The following is a 12,341-nucleotide window of genomic DNA, read 5'->3' on the forward strand; positions in this document are numbered from 1 at the left end:
TAGTTTATATCTTGAATTTACAGAACAACTCACCTTCTTCCCAGATCTCATCAGACACGTCGTTGCCTAATTCAGTAGACCAGGCTATTTTAAGGTGCTTGGTGCTTATAGTTGTTGTAAAGTAACAAAAAGAGAAGGATCCGCACACCAAAAAGCTCCCTTTCATAAATTTATTAGGAGTGACGTTTCAGGTCTCTACAACCCTTCCTCAGACTACCCGGAAGTTAACACAGTTGCCTATTTATATATAGTCAATGTGTCATGTGATTACACCACACTCACATAACACAAATACACCAAAATTCATCATTTACAAAAACATATACCAAAAATATATAAATATATATCCACCATACAATTTTACATATCCCTAAAACGTATACCATACCATTAAAAAAATATACATATATAAATCTTAATCTGAATATATTGCACCATGCCCATGTAAAACATATTACATATCACTCAAACATACTAACTGAATATACTATATACATGATACATGGACATCATAATTCTCACATGTGTATAATCACATATCATCATGTACATTAACATCAATCCATGTCTACAAGTTTACTACGTACATAATTCAATTAAGTTTAGAAAGGTGAACCATTTTCTTCTATATATCATAATCAAGGCATCTGTTATTAAATCACATTATTTCATCATAACATAGTGAGGACCAAATATTCAATGAAACCATACTAAGATCAATGTAGTCAAGTAAATAATATCAAGTAAATAATTTAAGTACATCATTTCAACGTTAAGAGAATACTGAGGACATCAAGAGTATCAGAGATATTTTCAGAGATATTTACAATAGAAAGGGTCTAATATCAAATTCTTCATTAAGACCTCTAGGGGCTAATGTGTTCAATGTATATATCCAAAAAAGTTCTCTCTTTAAAAGCATGTTGTCAACATTACCTCCCCTACGTGGACACTTAATGGATTCAATTCCCACATATTTAAGACTAGACACATTATGTTTAGCATTCATAAAATGCCACAGGACTAGATGTAATACCATTTCTGATAGCACTGCGATGTTCTGAGATCCTGGTTTTTAATGTTCTAGTAGTCTTGCCTATATATGATAGTCCACAGGGGCATGTCAGCATATAAATCACGTTAGTAGTAGAGCAAGAAATCACCTCTTTGATCTTATATCTGTTGCCATTATGTGGGTGGTTAAAAGAATCAGTTTTATAGGTAAAATGGCATTGCTGGCATCTTCCACATGGGTAATTCCCAGCAGGAATAGTGTTCAAAAAGTGAGGAGTTTTTGTAGAAGGTAGGTCCGCTCGCACTAGTCTGTTTCGTAAGTTACATTTACATTTACATTTAGTCATTTAGCAGACGCTTTTGTCCAAAGCGACTTACAAGTGAGGTAAACAATAGAAGCAATTATGGCAACATAAGAACAGCAATACATAAGTGCACTGGAAATAGTCTCATCAAGTCCAACACAATATACATAGCCAAGGGTATGTTAGTAGTGTTTTTTTTTTTTTTTTTTTTTTTTTTTTTTTTTTTTTAGATAAAGAGGGAAGGTAGATAGAGAAAGAGATAAAGAGAAGGGTAACTAAATAAAGATAGTAAATCTGTAATTAGGAAGTTAGGTAATGGTGGAAGAGATGGGTTTTTAGCCGAGTCTTAAAGACAGCTACAGTGTCAGCTGATCGTGTCACGACCGGCAGATCATTCCACAGTTGTGGGACAGTTCCTGAGAAGGTACGCGTTAGTGTTTTCTTCCCTTTTTGAGATGGTACCACAAGTCGTCGCTCGGTGGCAGAGCGCAGTGATCGAGAGGGTACATAAGGCTCTATAAGCAATCGAAGGTAACGGGGTGCTAACCCAGTGGTGGTTTTAAAGGCCAGGAGCAGAGCCTTAAATTTGATGCGGGCTGCTATAGGAAGCCAGTGTAACTTGACAAAGAGAGGAGTGACGTGCGCCCTCTTTGGCTCATTGAAGACCACTCTTGCCGCTGCGTTCTGAATCATCTGTAAGGGTTTGGTCGTGCAGGCTGGAAGTCCTGCCAGTAGCGCATTGCAGTAGTCCAGCCTGGACAGGACAAGAGCTTGGACCAGGACCTGCGTAGCATGCTCATCTAGGAAAGGTCTAATTTTCCTAATATTGTAGAGGATGAATCTACAAGAGCGAGCGGTGCTGGCAACATGCTCCGTGAAGCTAAGCCGATCATCAATGACCACTCCCAGGTTTTTGGCCGTCATGGAAGGCGTGATGGTCGAGGAACCTAGCTGAATGGAAAAGTTGTGCTGAATCTTTGGTTCGGATGATATGACAAGCAGTTCTGTCTTCGCAAGGTTAAGCTGGAGATGGTGATCCTTCATCCAGAGTGAGATGTCCCTCAGGCATGCCGAGATGCGGGCAGAAACCGTAGGATCATCAGGGTGGAACGACAAGTGGAGTTGTGTGTCGTCTGCATAGCAGTGGTAGGAAAAGCCATGTTTCCGAATGACAGAGCCCAGGGATGTCATGTATATCGAAAAGAGCAGCGGTCCAAGCACAGAGCCTTGAGGGACCCCGGTATCTAGACGTTGGGGTTCGGAGACGTCACCTCTCCAGGATACCCGAAATGACCTATCTGAGAGGTACGACTTGAACCATAAAAGCGCTGTGTCAGTGACACCCATAGACATGAGAGTCGACAGGAGGATGCGGTGATTGACAGTGTCAAAAGCTGCAGATAGATCCAGTAAGATCAGCACAGATGATTTGGAGGCTGCCCTTGCCTGCCTTAGTGCCTCAATGACTGATAGCAGCGCAGTCTCAGTGGAGTGACCACTTTTGAATCCAGACTGATTGCTATCCAGGAGGTTATTTTGTGTGAAGAAAGTGGAGAGCTGGTTGAACACAATGCGTTCAAGAGTCTTGGAAATGAAGGGAAGAAGAGAAACGGGTCTGTAGTTCTCTAGCATAGCAGGATTGAGAGTGGGTTTCTTCAACAACGGTGTTATCCGGGCCTCTTTAAATGCTACAGGGAAGGTGCCAGTGGAAAGGGATGAATTGATAATGTGAGTGAGAGCAGGGATAACAGACGGAGAGATGGCCTGGAGGAGATGGGTGGGTATGGGATCTAGCGGGCAGGTAGTCGGATGATTAGAAGCCAAGACCTTGGAAACATCTGCTTCGGATAGGAGAGAGAAGGAGGGAAGGGAGCATGTCTCAGGGATTTGAGAATGCGCAAGAAGCGGCGGCTCGGAGAACTGACTGCTAATAGTTTTCGTTTTCTTCACAAAGAAGGAAGCAAAATCATCAGCCGTTAGGTCGGACGAAGGTGGAGGGGCAGGGGGACAAAGAAGGGTAGAGAAGGTCTTGAAGAGAGTGTGAGAGTCAGGCGAGTTGTTAATCTTTGAATGGTAGTATAGGGTCTTTGCAGAGGAGACATCCTTGGAGAAGGAGGCAAGAAGAGACTGATAGAGGCAGAGATCAGAAGGATCATTCGATCTGCGCCACTTCCTCTCTGTAGCCCTGAGTGTGGAGCGATGCTCACGGAGAACCTCAGTTAGCCAAGGAGCAGAAGGTGTGACCCGGGCCGGTCCAGATGTCAGAGGGCATAATGTGTCTAAGCAGGATGTAAGAGTGGAACAAAGTGTGTCTGTGGCATTGTCAGTATCTAACAGAGAGAGTTGGCTGGGAGCGGGCAGCGTGGAAACAATCGCAGAGGATAAGCGGGAGGGAGAGAGCGTGCGCAGGTTGCGCCTGAACGTGACCAATGGGGGATCGTATGTAGCGACAGGGGGAGTCAGGTCGAGGTCGAGAGTAATTAGGAAGTGATCAGATGTGTGAAGTGGGGTGACCTGGGTGTGGTAGGTGGAACAACAGCGTGTGTAGATAAGATCTAAAAGATTACCAGACCTGTGTGTTGGTGAAGTAGGGACTCGCTTGAGGTCAAACGACGCAGTCAGGGTGTTGAAGTCAGCTGCCTGTGGTTTCTCCAGGTGGATATTGAAGTCACCAAGTACTACTAAAGGAGTACCATCCTCAGGGAATGAAGACAGAAGTACATCTAACTCCTCCAAGAAGTGTCCAAGTTGACCTGGGGGGCGATAGATAACTAAAAAATGCATTTTAGTAGGGTGGATGATAGTAACAATATGCGATTCGAAAGAGTTGCGGTCACATGAGGGGGTTTGCTGTTGGAATTTCCAGTCCTTTGGGATGAGCAGACCAGTTCCTCCACCCCTTCCTGTTGTGCGGGGACTGTGTGAGAAAGTGTAGTTGTTGGAGAGGGCAGCCGGAGTGGCCGTGTCCTCTGGTTTAATCCATGTCTCAGTAAGTGCTAAAACAGAAAGGCCAGAATGTGAGGCAATGGCAGTAATGAAATCTGCTTTGTTGACAGCAGATTGGCAGTTCCATAAGCCAATGGGAAGAGAGAGTGAGGCAATAGTGGAAGGTGGGAGAGTGCGGAGGTTATTAATATTTCTCCCACGGCGACGTGATACAACAGATTTACGAGTTGTAATGACAGTAGAGATTTGAAAGCACATAGTGAAATATGTGGATAGGAAATGTACAAGAGAGGAAAAAGAGTGCTATATAGATAAATAGAAAAATATAAAAAGTTAGTTCAAAAAGTGCAATACTTAAGTGCCCAGTCGGTGTCCCTGCTCGGTGGAGTCGCGCAGGTAGAGTCGATGGTCTTTACACTCTTCGGTCTTCACACGATGAGGGCTGCACGCGACCGCTGCCGCGGTGGACTGCCTGCTTTAATAAGTGCTTCAAATGTGGGCTGAAACTCAGCAGGCCACGCCCGAAAACAATCAACAACATGTTAATGGCCGAAACTACTACTGTATTTACTGTAATACACTAAAGCACGCGAGGACACGCGAGAACAAACGCGGATTGCAGCACGTGAGACAAAGGTAAACAAGAGAGCGTTTCTTAGCAACGACACTGCGCTAAAACTTCACAAGTCTAAAATCAAATACACTTACACGTTTCTGTGGACTCCTGTTGATAACTGCTTCACCTGAAGACTGAACTGTTTACTGCTGTTTAAATACTCTCCTGGCGTTGGCCACGCCCGAAAACAATCAACAACACGTTAATGGCCGAAACTACTACTGTATTTACTGTAATACACTAAAGCACGCGAGGACACGCGAGAACAAACGCGGATTGCAGCACGTGAGACAAAGGTAAACAAGAGAGCGTTTCTTAGCAACGACACTGCGCTAAAACTTCACAAGTCTAAAATCAAATACACTTACACGTTTCTGTGGACTCCTGTTGATAACTGCTTCACCTGAAGACTGAACTGTTTACTGCTGTTTAAATACTCTCCTGGCGTTGGCCACGCCCGAAAACAATCAACAACACGTTAATGGCCGAAACTACTACTGTATTTACTGTAATACACTAAAGCACGCGAGGACACGCGAGAACAAACGCGGATTGCAGCACGTGAGACAAAGGTAAACAAGAGAGCGTTTCTTAGCAACGACACTGCGCTAAAACTTCACAAGTCTAAAATCAAATACACTTACACGTTTCTGTGGACTCCTGTTGATAACTGCTTCACCTGAAGACTGAACTGTTTACTGCTGTTTAAATACTCTCCTGGCGTTGGCCACGCCCGAAAACAATCAACAACACGTTAATGGCCGAAACTACTACTGTATTTACTGTAATACACTAAAGCACGCGAGGACACGCGAGAACAAACGCGGATTGCAGCACGTGAGACAAAGGTAAACAAGAGAGCGTTTCTTAGCAACGACACTGCGCTAAAACTTCACAAGTCTAAAATCAAATACACTTACACGTAGGGCTGTGCAAAAAATCGACTGCGATTATCATGCGCGTGTCATCAGTAAAGCCGGTTCCGTGATTAGAAGTAAATTGCCATCAGCTGCTTTCAGATGGAGCAGCATTTATTACACAGACCCGTAGTTCACCGAGAAGCTAGGCAAAATCGCATAGAAAATCGGAATCGATTTTCCTCGATTATGAACCCGATTTTGCCTAGCTTCTCGGTGAACTACGGGTCTGTTTAATAAATGGCGCTCCATCTGAAAGCAGCTGATGGCGATTTAATACTAATCACCGAACCGGCTTTACTGATGACACGCGCGTGATAATCGCAGTCGATTTTTTGCACAGCCCTACTTACACGTTTCTGTGGACTCCTGTTGATAACTGCTTCACCTGAAGACTGAACTGTTTACTGCTGTTTAAATACTCTCCTGGCGTTGGCCACGCCCGAAAACAATTAACAACACGTTAATGGCCGAAACTACTACTGTATTTACTGTAATACACTAAAGCACGCGAGGACACGCGAGAACAAACGCGGATTGCAGCACGTGAGACAAAGGTAAACAAGAGAGCGTTTCTTAGCAACGACACTGCGCTAAAACTTCACAAGTCTAAAATCAAATACACTTACACGTTTCTGTGGACTCCTGTTGATAACTGCTTCACCTGAAGACTGAACTGTTTACTGCTGTTTAAATACTCTCCTGGCGTTGGCCACGCCCGAAAACAATCAACAACACGTTAATGGCCGAAACTACTACTGTATTTACTGTAATACACTAAAGCACGCGAGGACACGCGAGAACAAACGCGGATTGCAGCACGTGAGACAAAGGTAAACAAGAGAGCGTTTCTTAGCAACGACACTGCGCTAAAACTTCACAAGTCTAAAATCAAATACACTTACACGTTTCTGTGGACTCCTGTTGATAACTGCTTCACCTGAAGACTGAACTGTTTACTGCTGTTTAAATACTCTCCTGGCGTTGGCCACGCCCGAAAACAATCAACAACACGTTAATGGCCGAAACTACTACTGTATTTACTGTAATACACTAAAGCACGCGAGGACACGCGAGAACAAACGCGGATTGCAGCACGTGAGACAAAGGTAAACAAGAGAGCGTTTCTTAGCAACGACACTGCGCTAAAACTTCACAAGTCTAAAATCAAATACACTTACACGTTTCTGTGGACTCCTGTTGATAACTGCTTCACCTGAAGACTGAACTGTTTACTGCTGTTTAAATACTCTCCTGGCGTTGGCCACGCCCGAAAACAATCAACAACACGTTAATGGCCGAAACTACTACTGTATTTACTGTAATACACTAAAGCACGCGAGGACACGCGAGAACAAACGCGGATTGCAGCACGTGAGACAAAGGTAAACAAGAGAGCGTTTCTTAGCAACGACACTGCGCTAAAACTTCACAAGTCTAAAATCAAATACACTTACACGTTTCTGTGGACTCCTGTTGATAACTGCTTCACCTGAAGACTGAACTGTTTACTGCTGTTTAAATACTCTCCTGGCGTTGGCCACGCCCGAAAACAATCAACAACACGTTAATGGCCGAAACTACTACTGTATTTACTGTAATACACTAAAGCACGCGAGGACACGCGAGAACAAACGCGGATTGCAGCACGTGAGACAAAGGTAAACAAGAGAGCGTTTCTTAGCAACGACACTGCGCTAAAACTTCACAAGTCTAAAATCAAATACACTTACACGTTTCTGTGGACTCCTGTTGATAACTGCTTCACCTAGTTAGGTGGTTTTTTAAAAACCACTCGAGGAGGATTTTGAAAGCTCAATCCTAGTGTGGGGTCCGTATCAAGTATGTGCCAGTGACGTTTGATGGCACCTTCAATGGCTCTAGCTTCTGGTGAGTACTGTATAGAACACACTATTCTCTTGTCATCAGTATTGGTCTTATTTTTCTTTTTGAGGCAATCCGACTGTGATAAATGTGCAAAACGAGTTGATGCATCTCTGATCCAAGATTCCTTATACCTTCTTTCTCTGAAACGTTTATGCAATTCTACACTTTGTCGGGTAAAATCATCATTAGAACTACAAATGCGTCTAATCCTGTTAAATTGAGAGATAGGCAGATTCTGTCAGGGTGCTGCACACAATAGAGTAAAGACAGGAGATAGCGGATCCAATTGCAGTATTTAATTCAACTTGAGAATGAAAACAAAACACGAAAACTCTGGGCGACACCGAGACATACGTAAAACACGCTAAAATGAACCGTACAAGACAAGGGAAACAGAAGTGAATTTAAACAACACAATGTCCAATGGGTAAACGAAAACAATGAATCACCAAGACAGCAAACAAGGGGAGGAGCGTAAAAACAATGAATAACCATCGTAACAAATGACAAGGCGGAGACAGAATTAACACAGGGAGCTCAGGTAAGACACTGATCAAAACAAGGTATACAACACAGTACAAGACATAATGTAAATCAAAATCATAAGCAAAGACAAGACCAATCAATAAACAGGACATAATGCAATAAACAAGGAACCCAGGTAACAAGAAGCAAAATAAAACAAAGCATGACAAGGAAATAATAACATCAAAAAACCCACAGACAAAAACCCCAACAGTACCCCCCCCTATGGAAACAGATACCAGACGTTTCCAAGAAACATTAGTCCTGGAGGGTGGTGGAGCAGAGGCGGAACGGGGGAGGGATGGAGGGCAAAACAAGTCCACAAGACCACGAGCAAAAGAACAGTCCAGGGCGGCGCCGCGGGCAAAGGCACAGTCCAGGGCGGCGCCGCGGGCAAAGGCACAGTCCAGGGCGGCGCCGCGGGCAAAGGCACAGTCCAGGGCGGCGCCGCGGGCAAAGGCACAGTCCAGGGCGGCGCCGCGGGCAAAGGCACAGTCCAGGGCGGCGCCGGCAGGGCAGGACGCCAGGGCGGCGCCGGCAGGGCAGGACGCCAGGGCGGCGCCGGCAGGGCAGGACGCCAGGGCGGCGCAGAGGACCTCAGCAAGTCAGGTAGCACAGGAAACCAAGGTGGAGCCGAGGACAACGGCTCTCCGGACCTGTAAATCAGGACAGTAGGAGGAGAGACTGGCAAAGCCAGGAAAACAGGACACAAGGCAGAGAGTATATGGAGCTCAGAGCCCACCATCCTAGGCTGGACAAAAAGTTCACAGTTGGTCATTATATATAGTTCGCTGGGCAGCACACTAGGCAGTTTGTTTGACAGTACATTAGACAGTTTGCTGGGCAGCATACTAGGCAGCAGACTGAGTTCAGAAACAGTCATCTTGGGTGAGACAGGTGAACAAAAAAGAGACCACACACACCACAGAGCCATTGAAAATACAGAAAGCACAGAGTCCAAGGGGTATTCCTCAGTCACCGTCCTAAAAACAGGTTCAGGCGTAACAATGGCCATATTAGATGGAGTAAACTGTTCAGAGTCAAAAGTGAGCATGTTGGTGGAGACAAACAGTCTATGTGAATCCAAAACCCTCCTGGTAAGGACAGAAAGTTTATGTGGCTTGGGCAATAACGTGTAAGCTGACCTACATGACACAGGGAATACAGGACTAACCATCTTATCCTTGACAGGAAGCTCAGGGGGCTCGGTGACAGGCTTTATGGTAGAACCAAGAAACTTGAAAACTGTAGGCTCAGCAGACTTAGTAGAAGCAGTTAGCTCACGAAACTCAATACCATCCTTATCCAGATCGACAAATGTCTTAGACTCACGTGACTTTAATAGCTCTGGTGACTCAGTGACCGACGGCTCAGAGATGGACTGGGTAGGAAGTTCAGATTCTGACCCTTTAGTCGTGGAAAAAAGTTCAAAAGACACAGGTCCAGACCCTCCATCCATGACAGGCTGCACATCAGAAAACTCCAATGATCCAGTCTCAGGGGCTTGGGAGACAGACGAGCAGAAAACGGACCAAACAGAACACAAGGCAATGGCAAATGTAGAAAGAGCAGAATTTAAATGGCAAAGCGTTACCTCAGATGCAGGGGATGCCTTCAAACTGACGACCACAGGACTAAAAGCACCTGACAATCGTACTGATGCCAACGGAACGTCAGCCAAGCTGGTGATTAACTGTCGAGAACTCGACAGCACAGGAAAGGTTGATAAGGCAGTCTCTTGGCAAAGAGGTGTACTAGCGGCGGCCATTTTAAGAAGTGGTTTGGGTGTGGGAGCAATTCTGATCCTAGGTGCAGGTGTTATTAGTGCACCTTTAACCAAGGGTGTAGTAGTAATAATGGCTTTCTGGGAATTCAGGGCAGGAATGACTGTAGCAAACTCGAAAGCAGGCATGGACCTACTAACAGCCGTTCTGGAAACAGGGACAGATATGACGTCGGCCATCTTGTCAGCGGCGACAGGAGAAAACACAGGAAGGACGGGGCTAGGGAAAGCAGCATCCAATACAGAAACGGGTTGTTCAGGCTTGGTCTTCTTCTGACGATTACGCACACGGCGCGAGGAGGAAGTGTTCACCGGCTCAGCAGTCTTTAGTGTGGAGGATGCGATTCTCGCCTCGGGAAATTCCGGCGTGAATCGCGCACGCCCAGCATTACGTGCATCTGCGAGTCGGGCAAAAGCAAAAAAGTCCATATTCTTCAGCTCGTAAATGTGTGAAATAGATAGAGGCTCACCAAGACAATGGTTAAACCAAATCTTCATCTCAGTGTCATTGAGAAGTAATCCACAGGAGCTCTCCCAAAACCTCCGGGCGAAAACCTCCACCGAATCTCCTTGCGGACACAGAGAAGCCAATTCGGCGTGTCTCCTCAGGAATTCCCTCTCGGACATAACAGGAGACTTCGAGCCCTCCGGCTCAGGGGATACAGAAGCCTTTGGCGCAGGAGCGGAAACCTCTCGAGCAAAAGGCACCCGTCGAATCGCCAACCTGGAACCCCGCATCGGGTCCTCAGCGATCGGGAAGATGGAGGCGTCCCTCCCGGAACTCACTTCGGATCCATATAGCAGCGGATCGTACCAAGTGGGTCCTGGAACACAACAACTATGAAAGCCACCGATCCTCTTCGCGTGACTCACAAACTTGCTGGAAACTGCTGGATCCTTTTTATGACGGTTCATTCTGTCAGGGTGCTGCACACAATAGAGTAAAGACAGGAGATAGCGGATCCAATTGCAGTATTTAATTCAACTTGAGAATGAAAACAAAACACGAAAACTCTGGGCGACACCGAGACATACGTAAAACACGCTAAAATGAACCGTACAAGACAAGGGAAACAGAAGTGAATTTAAACAACACAATGTCCAATGGGTAAACGAAAACAATGAATCACCAAGACAGCAAACAAGGGGAGGAGCGTAAAAACAATGAATAACCATAGTAACAAATGACAAGGCGGAGACAGAATTAACACAGGGAGCTCAGGTAAGACACTGATCAAAACAAGGTATACAACACAGTACAAGACATAATGTAAATCAAAATCATAAGCAAAGACAAGACCAATCAATAAACAGGACATAATGCAATAAACAAGGAACCCAGGTAACAAGAAGCAAAATAAAACAAAGCATGACAAGGAAATAATAACATCAAAAAACCCACAGACAAAAACCCCAACAGATTCCTTTTTAGATGAGTAGGATGGTATGATTCACCATGTAAAATAGAATTTCTATCAGTAGGTTTTCGGTACAGGTCGGTTTTCAGTATGTTGTTCTCCTTAATTACCAAAATGTCCAAGAAATTCATTTTCTCTTTGTCAAATGATATTGTGAATTTTAGGTGTTCATTCTTTGAGTTAACAAATGTAAAAAAATCTTCCAATAATTTTTCGGAACCTGTCCAAATAAAAATACATCATCAAGGTACCTTCTCCAGATGGATATGTAGTCAATAAAGGGGTTTGCCTGAGTGTTGTAGATGTACTCCTGTTCGAACAGTCCAACATAAAGAGATGCAAAACTGGGTGACATTTTTGATCCCATAGCGACACCTGAAATCTGAAGAAAAAAATCATTGTCATATCGGAAGACATTAGAAGTAAGCACCTCCTTAGTCAGATCCAATAAACATTGTGTACTCGGATATGTCTCAGCTCTATTATTTAAAAATGTCCGTGTAGCCCGTATCCCGTCTTCAAAAGGTACATTGGTATAGAGGGATTCGATATCCATAGTGACTAGCAGGTGAGAGTCTTCAACATTTTCAATTGACTTAATTACCTCTAAAAAATCCATAGAATCTCTTGTGTATGAAGGTAATGTTGTCACCAAAGGTTGTAAAGAATGGTCAATAAAAGCAGAGATTTTTTCTGTCAATGAACCAATACCAGAGATAATAGGTCTTCCCGGAGGTATATCCGTAAATGTTTTGTTAATCTTTGGTAAAATGTAAAAGACTGGAGTAATCGGAAATTCAACCAGCATAAAAGTATGTTCCTGTTTTGTGATCATATCACCTTCCAACAAGCTATCCAAACACCTATGAATGCGTTTCTTAAATTCATTGGTAGGATTCGATTTTAGTTGTTTGTAAAAGGTTGTGTTAG

Source organism: Paramisgurnus dabryanus, chromosome 10, assembly GCF_030506205.2.
Source record: "Paramisgurnus dabryanus chromosome 10, PD_genome_1.1, whole genome shotgun sequence".
NCBI lineage: Eukaryota > Metazoa > Chordata > Actinopteri > Cypriniformes > Cobitidae > Paramisgurnus > Paramisgurnus dabryanus.